This window comes from Elgaria multicarinata, chromosome 13, assembly GCF_023053635.1.
Source record: "Elgaria multicarinata webbii isolate HBS135686 ecotype San Diego chromosome 13, rElgMul1.1.pri, whole genome shotgun sequence".
Classification (NCBI taxonomy): domain Eukaryota; kingdom Metazoa; phylum Chordata; class Lepidosauria; order Squamata; family Anguidae; genus Elgaria; species Elgaria multicarinata.
In genome coordinates, this window is record NC_086183.1 from 12,223,909 (window position 1) to 12,244,046 (window position 20,138).

At 43.8% G+C, this 20,138-nt stretch overlaps 1 protein-coding gene across 2 annotated transcripts in view; it reads left to right on the plus strand.

Moving 5' to 3' along the window:
* The first annotated feature begins 12,152 nt into the window (after positions 1-12,152).
* Positions 12,153-20,138, plus strand: part of WDTC1 (WD and tetratricopeptide repeats 1) — a 42,867-nt gene continuing 34,881 nt past the window's right edge. For both annotated transcript variants that reach the window (XM_063140467.1, XM_063140466.1), the window contains exon 1: positions 12,153-12,409. The gene's annotated coding sequence lies outside the window, so the exon portion shown is untranslated. The remainder of the gene's footprint in view (positions 12,410-20,138) is intronic.

Here is a 20,138-nt window from a genome sequence, read left to right on the forward strand (position 1 = left end):
TTGGTGCATACCCTAATGAAATATGCTGTACACGCCTATGCTTTTTAGGTGCAGTGACCAGAATGATACACAATATTCCAAGTGGAATGGCACTACTGATTTGTATAAGAGCAGGCTGATGTTGGCAACTTTGTTTTGATTCCTTTCCTAATTTGTCCAAATGACAAAAACTGGGGTGTTTGTGTGGGACGGTATGGGACATACATGCCGTTCTCCCCCAGTGATGTCGCAGCTGCTAGCAAAGACATGCCCATGACACTTGTAAGGCTGCGGTTCTCATAATACTCCATATTGCAACAGATACTCCCCTGCCAACAAACAAAAACCATGTCGTGAATGGGTTATATGAACGCCAAAGTCTTAGGCTCAGTTTTTCACAAGACCAAGAAAAGCAATTTGAAAACCAAGAAATAACACAAGCAGGAAGGTGAGAATGGGCTCTTTTTTTTTGCAAATACTGCCACCCTGTGGAAAATAAATAATTTCCCAGACATAGCGACCAAGGCCAGATCTACACTATTGCTTTAAAGCGCTTTATAACAGTTTTATAGCGCTTTAAAGCAGTAGTGTAGATCCGGCCCTGGTTGTTTAAGCTACAAACATCTCCATTCTGTGTGAACAGAATGCTGAACTAGATGGACCTTGGTCTGATCCAGCATGGCTCTTCTTAGGCCATGGCTAGACAAGGACATCCCGGGGATCGCCCCAGGATCATCCCTGTGCATCCAGATGATGCATAAGGGATCCCGGGGGGTGGGACAGGGAGGGACGATCCCTCTATTTCCACGGGATTTTGCCCTACCCTTCTAGCCCAGTTTCTCCGTGGTCCTGGGCTGATCCCGAGACCGTGGAACGTGTGGCCAGGCGTCACAGTTTGTCTCGGCTCCTCGCAAGTAACCACAAGGAGCCGGATGCGGGGCACAGAGCTCCTCAGGAGCTCTGTGCCCATCAGGGTGGGGTGGGGGGAGTGGGGAAATTATTATTTTTAAAAAAGCTTACTGTTTCACAGACGAGCGCTCGTGCGCTCCTCTTTTAAAAACGATAACAAAATGGCGGCCGCGATGTCGTGCACTGTGTGTATACGAGGGCGACGATCTCACAATCATAAAATTGCGAGATCGTTGCCCTTTCACCCCCTCATCTAGCTGAGGCCCTAGATATACAAAAAGGAGGGGGATTTTCACAAGTGTGTATAGTATTAGGCTGCACATTGCTAAAGTCCACTTGCACAGAAGAGCATTCTGCTGAATTTAGCAGGAATGGCTTCTATGCAAATATGTTCAGAGCCTGGGCATGAATCATAGAACAGTAGAGCTGGAAGGGGCCTGCAAGGCCATCGAGTCCAGCCCCCTGCTCAATGCAGGAATCCACCCTAAAGCATCCCTGACAGGTGGTTGTCCAGCTGCTTCTTGAAGGCCTCTAGTGTGGGAGAGCCCACGACCTCCCTAGGTCATTGGTTCCATTGTGGTACTGCTCTCACAGTCAGGAAGCTTTTCCTGATGTCCAGCCGGAATCTGGCTTCCTGTAACTTGAGCCCATTATTCCGTGTCCTGCACTCTGGGAGGATTGAGAAGAGATCCTGGCCCTCCTCTGTGTGACAACCTTTCAAGGACTTCATCAAGTCTCCTATCCTCTTCTCCAGGCTAAACATGCCCAGTTCTTTCAGTCTATTCTCATAAGGCTTTGTTTCCAGACCACTGATCATCCTCGTTGCCCTCCTCTGAACACGCATGTTGCTAGTAGGGACGGAGTGGAGGAGAAATGGATCACTTGAAGGGTTTAAAACGTGCAGAACAGAAAGTAGAAAAGAGCTATTTTTAAAAAGTAAAACACAGTTTCCAGCCAGTAAAACCAACAGAGGCTTGGAGCACTTTAATGTCTAACACAATAATAATAATAATAATAATAATAATAATAATAATAATAATAATAATAATAATAATAATAATAAATATTTCTTACCAGCCTCTCCATTCTGATCGAGGCGGGGAACAACAATAAATGATAAAATACATAAAACTGAATTAAAACATAATATACATTGTTTAAAACATCCTAAAAACATCATAAAATTGCACTGGATAGGCCTGCCAGAAGAGATCACTCTTTATAGCTTTCTTGAATGATAGTAGACTGTTAAGTTGACGAGTCTCCTCTGGCAGGCCATTCCACAGCCTGGGAGCAGCAGAAGAGAAGGTCCTCTGGGTAACAGTTGTTAATCTAGTTTTTGCTAGCTGAAGTAGATTCTTCCCAGAGGACCTGAGTGTGCAAGGTGGATTGTACGGGAGAAGGTGATCCCGCTGGTAGCCTGGACCCAAACCATGTAGGGCTTTAAAGGTGATAAGCAACACTTTATACTTCGCTCAGAAACTAATTGGCAGCCAGTGAAGAGATTTTAAAACTGGTGTGATATGGTCACACCTAGGTGTACCAGTGATTAGCCTGGCTGCCATATTTTGAACTAGTTGAAGTTTTTGGACTAGGCACAAAGGTAGCCCTATGTAGAGCACTTTGCAGAAGTCGAGCCCTGAAGTTACCAGTGCGTGCACGACCGTCTTTAGGTCTTCTAACTCTACGAAGGGGTGCAGCTGGCATTTACTAGGGCAGAAGCTTTTTGTGGACTAGAAGCTTGGGAAATGGACTAGTCCACTAAAGTTTATGTCATACAAGATTTGTTAGCTTTTAAGGTGGTGTAAGACATTTGTTATTTTTTATGAGATGCATTTTGGGATGCTGCATTGCTACGCACCACTTGCCTGCTTAAATCCTGGCCGGATCTACACTACTGCTTTAAAGCGCTTTATAACAGTTTTATAGCGCTTTAAAGCAGTTAAAACGCTTTATAACTGTTATAAAGCGCTTTAAAGCAGTAGTGTAGCCTGTTGAAGTCAATAGGATTTAAGGGCCAAAATCCGGTGCAGGGTTACTGCTTTAGACTGCCTACATCTACAGCAGGAAGCAGCAAAGGTGCAAAGGCCAATTGGGTCTTACAATCTTGAGTTTAAAAGTAAACATCTTGAGCTTTTTTGTTTGTTTGCTCTTCTAGTTCTTGAGCTGGAGGTAGAAGCAAGTCCTTAGTCTTCTCTTCTTCATCTTTAAAAAACCAAACCCAGATATATGCTGTTTTCATCAGTGTCATCTTTAGATGTTTTCAGACCTGAGCCTGATTGATCGATTTGAAGTATACTTTATAAACTCACAATCCTATGCATGTTTAGAGGAGGGGGAGGTCCTACAACTCCCAGTATGGCTTGGTGGGGGGATGTTGGGAGTTGTAGGACTTCTTTCTGTCTAAGAATGCATAGGATTGCACCCTCAACTAGTTTTCAACTTGAAAGCAAGTTCCCAATGAGGGATTTTGGGCTAGTCACTATCTCTCAGGCTAATCTACCTCACAGGGTTGTTGTGATGATAAAGGGGGACGGGATGGCAGAGAATTATGTATGCTCCCTTGAGATCATCGGAGGAAGGGGTACAGGGCCAGCGCTACCATTAGGTGAACTAGGCAGCCGCCTAGGGCACAGACCCTTTAAGGGTCACAAATTAACTGTTTTAAGAAATAACATAATAAAAGGGAAATATAATAGTTCAGAAACTCTTCTCGAACAGCTGAATTGAAGTTGGCAATTTTGTGTGTGTGTGTGTGTGTGTGTGTGTGTGTGTGTGCAAGTAACTTGCCCTGCCTAGGGCGCAACATAGTCTGGCACCGGCCCTGGGTGGGTATAAATATAAAAACAAAATAAAAATGAGTAAAATAAAAACAAAATAAAAATGTTTTGACCTATCACCTGAGATTTAAAAGCAACGGTGCTATGCGAATCTTTGGGAAAGGGTGTTCCTTCAGCGGGGGAACTAACACCAAAAAAGCCCCTTTCTTCCATTACTCCAAAGGTTAAAGGAATTCCCAGCCTGCCCTGGAGCTTATTTTAAAAGAAATGATAATGAGGGGCAGGAAAATCGCACATGTTATAGAGTTTGCTGCCTGAAGCAGCTGTTTCACATTGCTTTGTGGGAAGGCTAGCCCTATTCATCATCATGACATAGGTGTAGGTACCGGCTCTCATAGTGCGGGATTGTGGGGAGAGATAGCATAGAACAGGAAATTCATAATCTTCATAAACACATCCTGATACTAAGGATCTGTGCACTGTGCACTCAATTTTCCATGTGTAGATATGAACTGAAAGATCAAGTTGGCATGGGGACCAGGGAGTTGACTGGCAGTTCAGAGCATCCTCTTAACTGCGATGGACCAAAAACTGATATATTCAGAGCCCCATTAATGCAGAAGGGAGGAGGGAGAGAGAGGCAAAATGGACTTTCATATTAAATTGGAGACAGTGTTGCCTGGAGGAAAAGGTATTATTATTAATATTAATAATAATAAAATTTTATTAAGTTCCCCCCTACAAAAAACATAGCAACCCTTACTCAATCAAATAAACAAAAATCAGAAAATAAACAAAGTTTAAATCAAGTTAAAGAAACTAAGTGTAAAGGAAACCACACTCAGCCAAACCGGCTGTCCACTGGATTTTGCACAGATCTTGGAATAAAGCACACAGCTCTCAAATTGAAAGGGTTAGGCCCAATCCTTTATTGAAATTGGAAGGGTAAGAGGCAAGCATCACATCAGATTAGCTACTAAAATTGATACAGAAATAACACCCTGAACCCCAATACCAGCAATACTAATACATTGTTACAGAATATACTTCCCCAGCCAGGTGTCCTTCAGCTCAGGCGCCAGGCCCCACGTTTGGTACTTTTTATGGCCACTCAACTATTCTACTCCCCCCTCCCTCCGGATGGGCCATTTTTTCCCTTCACAGATGCAAATTGCCTCAAGGCCACTTCTCTCGCCTTGACGGAGCCAGGAGATGGCCTCACGCCCACGGCCAGGTGGAGAGATAAGCGGTACTTCTGCAGTTCTATAACAGACAATAGACAATGAATAAAAATTCTTAAAAACAGCAATTCTTTGTACACTTAACCCCTTCCTTACACTAAGAACATTTAAATAATACAAAAATGGTTGGTAGTCACAATATCATATTCCTAAGTCATCCAAAACGATTCATATACATCTGGAAATTTTTTATGCTGATCTTCTTGAGCTGTATACCTAATAAAGCAGGACCAATCAGCTGAAAACGTGTCCTTGTATTTTTGTCCTCTAGCCAGGTGTAATTTATTGGTCAGGGTTTTTTTTTTCCAGTTAGAGCAATTCTACAAACTGTTTTAAGCTGGTTATCCAGTGTAGCTCCTTCCAAAGTCTTCCAAAAATTAGTTATGACAAGTCTAGCAGCTACCAGTAAATATCCCGCAAGTGGCTTAAATAAACAATTCTCATTAACACCTTGGGAAAAGTTTCAATAAGGTAAGTTCTGGTGTTTTAGACAAGGTTTGACCTGTAATCTTATTTATTTCAGTGGCCTAATCTACACCAAGCAGGATATAGCATTATGAATGCGGTATGAAAGCAGTATATCAGAGACAGGAGACACACGACTGCTTTATAGCGGTATTTGTATCAATAGGTAGAACTAAGTGAGACACACAGGAAGTTAGATGGAAGACGAAGTCAGGGACACAGACTTTGATTGAAGGAATACTCGCCCAAACAGGAGGTGACACAGCAGTCAGTGACTCAGCACTCTCGGGAGTCAGTCAGGGCTGGAGAGAAGTTAGTTAGAAGCTATGTTTGTTTGAGGCAATAAAAGTTTTATTTTTATATAATACTGCATTCCTCATTTGCAACAGACCTATCTTTGAAACAGTATTGAAGTGCACTGACAACTGTTAGGGCCCATGGACACATACCATATACCATTTTCATACCACTATATCCTGCTTGGTGTGGCTCCTGCCTTTTATATACTGCTTTCATACTGCTTTCATAGTGCAAGATCTTGCTTGGTGTAGATTAGGCTAGTGAAAACTTCACCCCAGAACTTAGCCACCTTTGCACACCGCCACCACATAAGTTGGTAGGATCTTTGAACCTCACAGCCCCTCCAACAAAGGGCAGAGGTAGTAGGGCTGAAATGAGAAAGACAAGCTGGAGTCAGATACTATTTTGCAAACTGCATAGAAAGGAAATGGCATTATAATTAGTGCTGAGCTGAAGTGGGTGGAAGGTGAAGGCACATTTTGTAATTATTTTCACCCTGTGCCCAAAAGCACATTTGTTTGGTGAGCTTGGCTGGTTGCGGTCACAGCTTTAGGGTAAGTGCCGGGCAGAGCTGCTGGGTTATTTGTGGGGGAAGAAAGAGAGTTTTGTGGGGGTGAGTGGGAAGTGAGGGGGTGAAGGAGAGGAAAGGAGAGAGGGGAGAAATAAAAGAAAATTCCTCCAAAAATTGTCCCAGTTTTGTGGATTCAGAATATGGCAACCCTACCCACAGGAATGTGTTCCCTGAGAGGGAATTCAGTCTTTAGTCTGAAAGAGGTGCAACATCCGTTCTATAGCTGCAGCCGCTATGGGGAATGCTACTGTTGTTCCTTTGAACTTTATATTTTTAATGTGATAAAACTTCATGCATACATAATTTTAATGTTTTATAGCTCCTGACGAAGGGTTTGTGAACCCGAAATGTTGAGCACCTTATAACCTTTGTGGCAAGTTTTAAACTAAGAAGATTGACTGGTTTATCTTTGGATTACAATAAGCAATTGATTTTGCAAGCACCAGAGCTTTTAGTCTCTCACTCACACAGATCCTGGTGATGCTGTTTTTCCCTTGATTTTCTCAACAGGAAGGGAGAGGGCCTTCTCAGTGGTGGCTCCCCAATTATGGAATGATCTCCCCGGCAAAGCTCGCATAGCACCAACATTGTTATCTTTTCGGCACCAGGTCAAGACTTTTCTCTTCTCCCAGGCATTTATTACCATGTATTGAGTTTTTATCTGACCTCAGAATACTTGTTTAAAATAGATATTGTCTGTTTTTATGCTTTTTATGGTTTTTAGGTTTTGTATATTGGTTTTTAATGTTCAATATTTTAGTCTTTGTAAAACGCCCAGAGAGCATCAGCTTTGGGGTGGTATATAAATGTAATAAATAAATAAATAAATAAAATGTCAAAAAGGAAGAGGAAAAGAGAGAGAAATATACACCACTGGCCATGGAAGTCAAAGAACTATAGCAACAGGAAAAGGTCACAATTATTCCATTAGTCATATCAGTCACCGGCATCTCATCAAAAAACTATACAGAAAATCTTCAGAAACTGGGCCTACCAAATACATCCACACCCCTGTCCAGAAAGCAGTCATAATTAAAACATGCTCAATTGTCAAGAAATTGCTGAATCTGTAAAAGACAGCATGACTTGGCAAAGCCTGTCATGTCCGTCTAGAAAAACCACCATGAGTGAGAAAGCGATGATGATGATGATTGATGATGATGATGATATAGTGGATTTAAACAAAATGCAATAATTAAGTTTTTTTTTTAATAAAGCCAATATTTAAGGTTATGTATTTTACCATGGAGGTAACTGACTCCTGTATCTTTATCAGTTATACAGAAAAGGGAATTTCAGCAGGTGCCATTTGTATGCATGCAGCACCTGATGAAATTCCCTCTTCATCACCACAGTTAAAGCTGCAGGAGCCCTGCCCTCTTTTCTATCTGGTCAAGAAGGCAGGGCTCCTGCAGCTTTAACTGTTGTGAAGAAGAGGGAATTTCAGCAGGTGCTGCATACATACAAATGACACCTGCTGAATTCTCCTTTTCTGTTCCAACTGCTAAAGATACGGGAGCTCTGTCCTCCTTTCCATATGATCATCCTACTGTTGTGTCTCCTTATTTGATCCATTTTCATCTCATATTCTTTTGAAGGTCTTCTTTTACGTCTCTGTTCTGACTTAGCCTATGTGGTTTTACTCAGAAAGAAGACCCACTGATTTCAGTGTGACTTACTTCCAGGTATGTGGACACAGAATTGCACTTTCAGAGATAGGGTGGGCAGGGTTCCTGCACCTGTAGAAGAGGGAATTTCAGCTGGGAATAGCTTCCGTGCAGAGGTACACCCGCTGCACTTCACTCTTCTAGACAACTATGAGAGGTACAGGAACTCTGTGCTTTTCTGTATCTGGGCCACCCCTACTTAGATATTTTCGCACTCTTATTTTTCCTGTCCTTGTCTCCATTTCTTCTTGTTAAACCCCAAATTGCAACTTCTTTCTCATCTCCACTCCACAACTGGAACAATTTGTCCATCCCCAAAGTCCAGCTTTCTCTGTCTCCATTGCTTCATTCAGCCTGCTATTTGAGGTATTTAATATCTCGAATAGCAGACTGTTTAATATCTCTAATAACATTCAGTCTGCTATCTTCCACCTTCCTTTCTTCCCTGCAGGGTTCATTTCCTTTCACCTACATTGCAGCACCTGCCTGTACAGATATTTAGATAATTATAACGAGAAGAACTGATTGGCAGTAAATTCAGGAGAGCCGTAAGAGAGCATATTTTCACATAACACGTAGCTAATGAATGGAATGAAGATGTGACCATGGCACATCTTTATTCCATTAATTAAAAATGGCTTTAAAGGGGGATAGACGAATTTGTAGAGAAGGTGGAGAGGTTTGTCAGTAAGTTTGTAATGATGTTGTGTGGAATCTCCATGTTCAGGAGCTATTGTTGTTATTTCTTTTTCTAGTGCCATCTATGTACATCTTGCTTTGCAAAGAACAGATATGACAGGTCTCTACTCCAAGGGGCTCACAGTTTGAAATAGACATGGGAAAACAACAGAAGAAGGGTAAGCAGGGAAGAATACGTGATGCCCTGATTTAATTGATTAATTCATGTTGTTCTTACATTGGTTTTATACTATATCTAATATGTATGGTGAAGCACTTAGAGATTTTAGGATATTAAATGGTATAAAAGTAGTATAAAATAAAACATATTGTCTCTGTAGTCATGCTTGGAATTAATTAATTAATTAATTAATAATAAAATTTATTTCTTACCTGCCTCGCCATTTTGATCGAGGCAGGGAACAACAGTAAATATAAAATACATAAAACTGAATTAAAAACATAATATACATTGTTAAAACATCCTAAAAACATTCTAAAAACATCCTAAAATTCCCCTGGATAGGCCTGCTGGAAGAGATCAGTCTTGATAGCTTTCTTGAATGCTAATAGACTGTCAAGTTGAAGAGTCTCCTCCGGCAGGCCATTCCACAGTCTGGGAGCAGCAGAAGAGAAGGTCCTCTGGGTAACAGTTGTCAATCTAGTTTTTGCTAGCTGAAGTAGATTTTTCCCAGAGGACCTGAGTGTGCGGGGTGGATTGTATGGGAGAAGGCGATCCCGCAGGTAGCCTGAACCCAAACCATGTAGGGCTTTAAAGGTGATAACCAACACTTTATACTTCACCCGGAAACTAATTGGCAGCCAGTGAAGAGATTGTTCTTACATTGTTTTTATACTACGTTATATATGTTTTATGAATAGCACAGAGATTTTAGGATATTACAGGTGCAATCCTATGCATGTTTAGACAGAAAAAAAGGTGAACTTTTTTCTGTATAAAGATGCATAGGATTGCACCCTAAACAGTGTAAAATGAGTATTAATAAATAAAATGTGATGACTTAAATGACACATTCTTTGACTTAGTTACAATAAGGTAAGGGACTGGGCAGGGGGCTGATCCAAAGGCTACCTGGAAAAAGGTGGATTTTGAGGAGAGAAATAAAGAAATAAGTGGGGAGGGGTCACATGAGGGCATTCTACATGGTTTGGGTCCAGGCTACCTGCGGGATCGCCTTCTCCCGTACAATCCACCCCGCACACTCAGGTCCTCTGGGTAGAATCCACTTCAGCTAGCAAAAACTAGATTAACAACTGTTACCCAGAGGACCTTCTCTTCCGCTGCTCCCAGACTGTGGATGGAGATTCGTCAACTTGACAGTCTTTTAGAATTTAAAAGAGCAATAAAGACTGATCTATTCTGGCAGGCCTATCCAGTGAAATTTTAGAATGTTTTCAGGATGTTTTCAGGATGTTTTAATCATGTATGGTATGTTTTAATCCGTTTTAATGTGTATTTTATATTATGTTTTTATACTGTTTGTTTTATACTTTGAATTGTTTTAGTCTTTGTGAACCGCCCAGGGGGCTTCGGCTATTGGGCAGTATAAAAATGAAATAAATAAATAAATAATACTAATAATTCTGGGAGGCAGTTCCAGGCATAAGGGGCAGCAATGGAAAATGGGTGGAGTCATTTCAGACAGCTGAGCATTCCAGAAATGAGTCCCATTATGTTCTATTGGGGCTTACTTCCAAATTAAGTGTGTATAGGATTGCAGCTGCACAGCCCAATCCTACACCAGGTCTAAGTGTCCTCTGTGGCATATTAAATGGTAACATATTTAAGGTGTAATCCTATGCATGTCCTACAGAGCTTTCCCCCCCCTGTCTATACATACATAGGACTGCGCCCAGTGTGACTTCCTCCGATGCAAGACATGTTATCCTAAGCTGTCAGATAGATAAATATGAGACAGAGACAAAAGAAGGTCATGGGAGATGTTATCACACAAACTGAGGCCAGAAACCCTGAGCAAGAGGAAGGAGATCCCATTACTTTGCAGAGATCCATTCAAGAAAGAGTAAACGTTCCAGCCTGAGCAGGTTGTGCATTTCTGGTTGGCAAAGCAAAGTTGAATTGGGTGCAAAAGAATAACAACCCAACCTCGAAAGGAGCAATTGTTTTCTGTAGTGACAATTCACACAGAGGTGGGTGGGTGGGTTACAGGGTTGCATCATTACTCTGTTGCATCAAATGCAACAGAGCGACTTCACAGATTTATTATGGCGCAAGCTTTTGGGGATCAGAGTCCGCAGACAATGCCCTCTAACCCATGAAAGCTGATATGCCATCATAAATGTAATAAGTCTTTAAATGTAATAAGTCTCGAAGGATGGCAACAAGGGAGAGGGCCTTTTCAGTGCTGGCCCCCCCAATTATGGAATGATGTCCCCGATCAGGCTCGCCTGGCGCCAACATTGTTATATTTTCGGCACCAGGTCAAGACCTTTCTCTTCTCCCAGGCATTTAACAACATATGCTAAGTTTTTTTTTAAATGGACCCCAGAACTGTTGTTGTTTAAAATGGATACTGTTTTATACTGTTGTTTTTATATTTTTTGATGGTTTTAGATTTTGTATCCTTTTTTTAACGTTTACTGTTTTTAACTTTTGTAAGCCACCCAGAGAGCTTCGGCTATGGGACGGTATATAAATTTAATAAATAAATATTTAAAGTGCCACAAAACTCTTTGTTGGGAGTCAGCCACTCCAGTTCAGTTCAAGTCTGCTAGTGTCAAGCGAACCCTATGCATGTATACTCAAAAGTAAGTCCTACTGTGTTCAATGGGGCTTCCTCTCGGGTAAGATTGCAAAAAGATTACCCCCTTACAAGGACCTCCCCTTCTGGAATATTTGTCAGCTACCCTTACGTCAACTAACATTTCCTAGTGAACATCACAGACCTAAACTTTTACAGTGCAACCCTATGCATGTCTTCTCAGGAGCAAGTCGTGCTGTGTCAAATGAGGCTTATTCCTTAATCCAACACAAAAAAAGGTTTTAACAGAGCAAACAAGACAACTGGTTGTTGTTATTCTAAATATGGTTATAATAATAAGCTATGCTCCCAAAACTGAATTTTTGCACCGATGGGGAAAACGCGCAAAATGGTGTTCCCAACCCTTGGACCACCCACAATAATCATAGTTTTCACTGGCCTAGGAAGGGAGAACCCATTTCCTCTCCTCTGCACACTTCAACTCCCAGCATTCCCTCCTGTCCCTGTTGGGCCCGCCCCTTCTCAACGTTACTCTAAGTGCGCAGATTGGCCCGAGCCTCCCGCCGTTCGACGGATTCCCTTTGGGCGGCTGGGCCGCCACTCCCTCGCGCGGCCAATCGGACGATTAACGTCAAGGGAGGGCAAAGCTATTCTCGAAGCGCGATTGCGCCACTCGCGCGGCGTAAAGGCCGGCGCGGGGAGAGGGAGTTGGTGGCGCAGTTAGCGTCGCGCAGGCGCGCTGGCGGGCGAAACGGTGGAGGAAGGGGAGGGGGCGAAACGGTAGAGGAGGCGGAGGCGGCGATGTTGGTAGCGGCGGCGGCGGGGTGGGTGGGTGTCTGCTGAGCCCGAGACAGCTGGCGGGGATAAACAGAGGAGGGGGCCGAGGAGGGCTCGAGTCCCAGCCAGGCCGGGGCTGCGAAACCTGGCCAGGGGCTCAGGCTGCCGCCCAGCCACTCACCTCCTGGAGGGGCCCCTGCCCTGGCACAGGGGTCGAGCCGCCCCCCTGCATGGAAGTTCAAGGGCTGCGTCCCCTGGCTGCTGCGGCTGCTGAGCCTGCCCTGAGGAGGCCTGACAGGTAACTCTCCCCCCAATCCCCCCCCCATTCTTGTGAGGGAACTTGCCTCCCCACTGCCCCCTTTGAGAGGGGCAGATGTTTCCTCCAGTGACGCCTGATACCGACCCCCTTCCTTTCGTGCTCCCATAACCTATTGCCCCATAACCTGCTTCCCCCGCCCCTTTTCTTTCTTGAGGTGACTTTTCCCAAACAAAATCCCAAAGGAGCAGCTGTGTTCATTTGTCCCAGCAACTATCACCCTTTCCTACACACACACACACACACACACACACACACACACGTATGCACTCATCCCAAAAAGAGAGAGTCTTGTGGCGCTCGAAAGAGCAACAGATCTATTGCGGTAGAATGTGTTTTTTTAGGAATGTAGGATGTTGCCTTCGATTCAGGCCGTCCGTCCGTCTGTCCAGCTCGGTACTGACTACTACATGGACCGGCAGCGCTTCTCCAGTATTTCGGACAAGAGATCTGCTTCCGGACCTACCTGAACCTGGGACCTTCTTCATGCAAAGTGTGCGGTCTACCACTGAGCTACGAACGGCCTTTCCTGTAGAACGATAGGAAAACCTCTGTACAGGAAGCTGCCTTGCATGGAGTCCAGCTGTGGGTTCATCTAGATCAGTATGGGGTACGCTGAGCAGCAATAGCTCTCCAACGTTTCAGGCTGGAGCCTTCCCCCCACCCTCCCAGACCTACCTGGAAATGCTGGGGTTGGAACCTGGCACTGTATGCCAAACATGTGTTGTGCTGCTGAGGTATGGCCCTTTTAGTGCACTAGAGCTCACTATATTCTGGTCTATGAAAGCTTCTGACACAATACGTCTGTGTACAAGACAGTACAAGACTTTCCTTCCTTTCTAACAGGTTGCAGTTTATGGTCAAATACCCGAGACCCCTCCCTTTCTCTCCTTTCTTGACCATAGAATAATTACCCTCTTTCTCTTCTTTGAACACGTTTCCCCCCCAACACCCCCCGCCAACATTGTACTGGCCGTCGGAGTGATAAAGGGGATGGCAAGTTCTTGTCTGTTCAGTGTTTCTGCTTATGAGTGGAGTGGCATGGAAAACTAGCAGTCTTTTGTAAAAGCAATTTCCTGTGTATGTGCGCCCGTGCTGCTGCCCTCCTTTTGTTGCTAGCATTACTGCCCTCGTATTTCACGTGCTCTGCCATGGCACTTTTCTTCTTGTGGCATTAGTCATTCTATTCTGTCAGGAAATTGTCCTACCTAAATTTTATATGTAATGTCTCCTCTTATCCTATCATTAAGTTCTGCAGTGGTTTTAGCGTGCTTCATAGTTGCATCCAGGTATAGATGGTTGGATTTTTGCTATTCCACTCACTGGGGAAGTGAGGTGGAAGTTAGTGCCTTGCCGGGAACAACCTAGCATTTTTGTGGCTGTAGACAGTTTTGCACTAATTACTGGCTTCTGGTTTTTCAAACCACTGCCCTTGCTGTCCATTTCCCTGCCAATACCTTATGGCCCTGCTTCTCCTTCATAGCTTTAGGAGCGCACACATTTTAGTGCATAGTTTTAATCTAGGTTGGTTTTGGTTGCCACTTGGTATCCAAAGTAAGTTTATGTCACTCATGCATTTTGGGTTTATTTTATTCCTGTGCCATGCTTTCTGCCGTATGTGTGGGTGCATGTGCAAAGCAGAGCGCCATATTTTATTTTCTGAGGTTTAAAATCAACAGTGAAACAGGCTGTGTTTCATTGTTATTGTAAACAGATTTTTTTTTAAAAAAAAAAAAGTTATGAAATTCTGTTCCATGCATTTGCATCCTAGAGAGCATCAAAACAGGTAGAATAAGCCCAAAAATGAACTTGCAAAGCTAATCTGGGTTGGATGTATGTGTGTTTTATGGGTGTATCTAGCATGTGTGAAGCCTGCTGGCCAGCCTGTGCTGAAGGTAGTTGGGAAACCTCATTTGCTTTAATATTGGTTGTTGCACTATATGGGAATGTGTTGAAACACTCATGACTGAATTGCATGCTTGCTTCTATCCATGACTGAATGTGAAGATAGAAACTGGTTGTATGCATCAGCCTGCACTGAGTGCAAATTTTCAGCATACCCATGATGAGTTGTGTGAGAAAATCAGTGTATAGCTCTCCACTGTATATGGGTTACTGATCATGGTTGTTGTTGTTGTTGTTGTTGTTATTATTATTATTATTATTATTATTATATTTATATTTATTTGTATCCCGCCTTTTGCCCAATACTGGGCCTCAAGGTGGCCTTACAAAGTTTAAAACATACATTGGCAAAAAGAATTTTTTTAAAAAAAATACACAACAAAATAATAAGTCATTAACATAGATGGAGGGCAAGTTTATTCTCCAAAGTCCTGCTGGAGCAAACAAGTTTTAGCCTACTTCCGAAAGCCCATCAAGGAGGGAGCCAGCCTAGCTTCCCCGGGAAGAGAGTTCCAAAGCACTGGAGCAGCCACCGAGAAGGCCCTCTCCCATGTCGCCACCAAGCGCACCTGTGAAGATGGTGGGACTGAAAGAAGGGCTTCTCCAGAAGATCTCAAAGCACGGGCAGACTCATAAGGGAGAATACGGTCTTTCAAATAACCTGGACCCGAGCCATATAGGGCTTTATAGGTCATAACCAGCACTTTGAATTGTGCCTGAAAACAGACTGGAAGCCAGTGGAGCTGTTTTAACAGGGGAGTTGTATGCTCCCTGTCACCAGCCCTGGTCAACAATCTGGCTGCAGTTCTTTGAACCAGCTGGAGTTTCCGAACACTCTTCAAAGGCAGCCCCACGTAGAGCGCATTACAGTAATCCAATTGGGATGTAACTAAAGCATGTGTCACCGTGGCCAGGTCTGACTTCTCTAGGAACAGGCGCAGTTGGCGCACTAGCTTTAACTGTGCAAATGCACTTCTGGCCACCACCAAAATGCACTTCTGGCCACATCCAGGCTCAGGGCTGAATCCAGAAGTACACCAAAGCTGCAGACCTGTGTCTTCAGGGGGAGTGTAACCCCATCCAGCACAAGCTGAATCCCTATTCCCTGATCTGCCTTTCGACTGACCAGGAGCACCTCTGTCTTATCTGGATTAAGCTTCAATTTGTTCGCCCTCATCCAATCCATTACTGCCAACAGACGCCGGTTTAGTACAGAAACCGCTTCCTTGGAATTGGGTGGAAAGGAGTAGTAGAGTTGGTTGGCCTGATGCTACGGCTGCCAGATTTTTACTACACAGCGGACCAGGGAAGTGTGTGGGATAAAGGTGCCAGTGGAGAAATGGGGCTGTCGACATAGTGGCTGCATTCTCTCCTGCCCAGTTTGGACTTGCAGCCTGATCCTATGCATGGAAATAAATTCCATGCATCCAGTATGACTTGCTCCCAAGTAAAATTAAAGCCTTCTAAAGGAATAGGCTGGTTCTTTGCATATTAGTCTTGCAATCCTTATGCACACAGTCAGTTTTCCATGCACTGGCTCAGTCTCTGCTGGGCAGCAAACCTGCATGGATTGAGAAAGAAGCCTCGAAAAGCAGCTATGTGAATTGACCCTGGATGATCAGTTCCAGTTCAATCAGGGGTTTAACCAAAAAAGAGAGACAGGCAGATGATTTAGGGAGCAGTTCTATGCATCTTTAGACATAAACATGAACTGTCTCTGCAGAGGCCACCAGTGAGGGAGGAAGCAGCAGCCAGGCACCTCTCCACCGTGCCTGGGTCCAGCTCCAGCTGAGAGCCCCCTCCCTCCTGCTACCTACTGTCTCTGCAGAGGCCACCAGTGAGGGAGGAAGCAGCAGCCAGGCACCTCTCCACCGTGCCTGGGTCCAGCTCCAGCTGAGAGCCCCCTCCCGCCTGCTGTCAACTGTAACTGCTGAACTTTGCAACTAAGATTGTAGTGCCTGAATTTGCTTTCCTTTTCCCCCTCCTCCTCCTCCCTCCCAATCCCTTTTCCTTTTGTGTCATGTCTTTTAGATTGTAAGCCTGTGGGCAGGGACTGTCAAAAAATACTTTTGTAAGCCACCGCGAGAGCCTTTTTTGGCTGAATGGCGGCATAAAAATCCTTAAATAAATAAATAAATAAATAAAGCTGTTATACAACTCCCAGCATTCCCCAGCTGGGAGTTGCATAGGCTTGCACCGTACATTTGAAAAATCTGTATAAAATGGACCTGATCCTGTCCTTCTATAATTATTATTTTCCTTTTGAGAAACAGTTGTACCTTGATCCTTCCATCTTTGCTGCCCTTTTCTGTTATGGAGTTGGTGCTCAAATTACAGGGGAGCCAGAGTGAGACTGCTCCCCTTGTGACTGTCCCCTTAGTTAATGCTCTCAGAAGGCAGTGGGAAGACCATTGGGTAGTAATTGGAGGTGGGGGTGGGTTTCTGTATTTCATAAAGGAACCTTCTACTCCCCCCCCCCCCCCCCCCGGCCACATTATTTGAGCACTGTGTCTTTCCCAATTATTCTCCTTCTCTCTTAGACAAGTCAGAGCTGCTATGTCTTTATCAGGCTTCTACTGTGTGGTTAGCCTATCTATTTGGCTGGGTAAATTTGTCTCTTGCAGCCACAACGGACCATCAGACATAAGTTTGGGAATCAATTTTTAATGTCTTTTCATCTTTGCTTTGTAAAGCAAACAGAGAGGATTTTTTTTTTGTACACGTGGTAATCAGTATATAAATCTTTAAATGAAGAAGTATCTATATGGAATGAAATGGCCATGAAATTCTACCCCATTAGATGAGGCCCAGCGTGCATTTCTTTGGGGATGGACTCTGGGCACAGATTGCTGGCTGAAGCCCATCTTGAAAAGAAGCTTAAGTGTGCAACTGTTCATTTCTAACTCTTTCATTTTTATCTGCCATTAAATCACTCCCCTTTTACCCCTAGGGTTTCCTTAGTTTGCTTGCATAATGGATGGTAAAGTCAAAGTTGTATCAAATTCAGCAACAACAAGATGAGGAAGAGGCTCTTCTAAGAGGCTCTTTTCCTTGCTTAATTGGCTGGTTTCATTGACTTTGCCTACATTCCTTGCTATAGTTTCACCTCACAGTAACTGACCCAAGTAGGTGAAGTTGAGTGAAGGTCAAAATTCATAGTAAATACATGGTCTCTGGAAGAAACAAGAGATGGCCGCTAAATAGGGCTGCATATAACTGGGTGTGGACGAACCAAAATTCGGTGACCAGAAAAATCGTGATCTATATCGCCCAAAGCAAATATCATGATTTGCTTATTTTATGTAACGTTTTATTTTTACATAAAGGAAAAGAGTTTTACAGAGTGCTAAATCCTTCTTGGTCCTGCTCCTTATGGAACTAACTTGCAGACTTTGCTACTGCAGGATGTGATGGTCTCTAGCTCAGATGGCTTTAAAGTGGGGTTTAGACCAATTAATGGATGGTAAAAGTATCAGTGGCTACCAGTCATGGCTATAGGCAACCTCCAAACAACAGGAGAGGGCTTTTGGGTCCATGCCCTGCTTATAGCTTTCTCAGCAGCACCTTGTTGGCTGCTGTGAGGGACACATGCTGGATTAGATGGACTGTTGCTCTGGTTCAGTAGGGCTCTGAATTTGTGGGATTTGTCCATGTTCTTGAGCGCATATTCTCTCATGTCAGGGCTTAGAACTTGCTTTTAAAGGAATAATAAGACTCTGCACCCAATGTGTGGTTGTGTGCTTTGTGCCCCTACCCATAGACAAGGGATTTATTTATTTATTTATTTATTTATTTATTTATTTCATTTATATACCGCCTCCATAGCCAGGGCTCTCTGGGCGGTTTACAGAAATTCTAAAATTGAGATAAAAACAAGTATACAAAATTTAAAATTCTAAAACACAAAACATACACACATAAAGCATTAAAAACCGTTAAAAAACTAAACATGTGGGTGATTAAGATGTGCCGCCATATGCCTGGGCAAAGAGGAAAGTCTTAACCTGGCACCGGAAAGATAGCGTTGGCGCCAGGCGAGCCTCGTCAGGGAGATCGTTCCACAGTCTGGGGGCCACCACCGAAAAGGCCCTGTCCCTCGTTGCCCCACTCCGAGCCTCTCTCAGAGTAGGCACCTGGAGGAGGACCTTAGATGTTAAACGTAGTGACCGGGTATATTCACGTCGGGAGAGGCGTTCTGTCAGGGATTGTGGTCCCAAGCCGTGTAAGGCTTTATAGGTCAAAACCAGCACCTTGAATTGGGCTCGGAAACATATAGGCAGCCAGTGCAAGCGGACCAGAGCAGGTGTTATATGGTCAAACCTTCTGGTTCCCGAAATCAACCTGGCCACTGCATTTTGCATGAGCTGCAGCTTCCGAACCATCTTCAAAGGCAGCCCTACGTAGAGCGCATTGCAGTAATCTAACTTGGAGGTTACCAGAACATGGACAACTGAAGCCAAGTTATCCCTGTCTAGATAGGGGCGTAGCTGGGCCACCAACCAGAGTTTGTAGAAGGCATTCCGTGCCACTGAGGTCACCTCTGTGCCATTGAGGTCAGTGAGGTCACTGAGGGATACCTATAGGCCAGGTAATAGGGGGTATGGTCGATACCCTGCCTGTGCTAAAAATATATATGCAAGGTTAGACTGTCGAATTACTCAGTTAGTTTCTTTGACTGTTGATGTGCCCCTTCTCTTGTTCTTTCCGCTCCCCCTTTATCTGAGGATTGTATGCGTCTTTCTTCCCATTTAAATTCTCATCTAGTTTTTTCTTCCTAGGCCCCTCAAAGAAGTCTGGGAAATGATAACTCCTTTTGAGAGGAAAGCAGATAAATAAGTGGAATTAGTATCTGTGCTGATGTTGTTGAGTGATGGTTTCCACAGGTGTCACTGTGTGCAGTCCAGAGAAAGTTAGGTACCAAACAGTGCTCTTGAGCACCAATTTGTTTCAAGGGCACCTTAGTGTCCCTAACTTTCTCTCCATTCTACCTAAAATGTATGGCAAAAAAAAAGAAAAGAAAGTATTTTGTCATAGGTTTTCGTGGAAACCTTTGTATTGCCATCAGATATGGCAATACAAAGTTGAACTGATGTATAGAAGTCCTGCAAAATTGGTTTCTAAGCTGTCAGACAACTCTTTTACAATTGAGAGAGTGCATATATACCCAAAGGAATAGACTGACTAGATTTCTGTTACTACACATACAATAATGCTGAGCAGGACTACTTAACTTTCCAGACACAGACTCTTTTGGAGTCAGGGGCTAGACCTAGTACGTAGGACGGCTAGCCAGTGTGGTGTGGTGGCTTGGGAGCTGGAATTGGGCTAGTGGCTATCTCTCAGCCTAACTTGTCCCACTGAAACATTATGAGGCTAAAATGCAGATATTCTGTCTTTAAGCTCTTTGGCGAAAGGGTGGAATACAAAGATACTAACCAATCCCTAGTCCTCAATATCAAGCCCATAATAACTGTAGTCCTTGATTCAGAGTTAGAGTGAGCGTGAATGGAGCCTAATTCTTCCAGGATATGCCGCCCTCTTCCACGGGCATCAGTGCACCTTCTGGCACATTTCTTGATGCCCACCAAGCCGCTTTACCCCTCCCACTTAAAAAACAACGGTAACACATTTTCTTACCTGCAGCTGGGATTGCTGTGAATTCAGTTTCTGTTGGTGCTGTTCAGTATGTTGTGGCTCAGACCCCACTTCTGCTCATGGCCCAGAAAAGGATTTCCTATGCCTGTATAGTTGCTAGAGGAAGCTGCCTTCTTTAATATGTCAAAACTGCCAGTTAATTTCCCCCCGA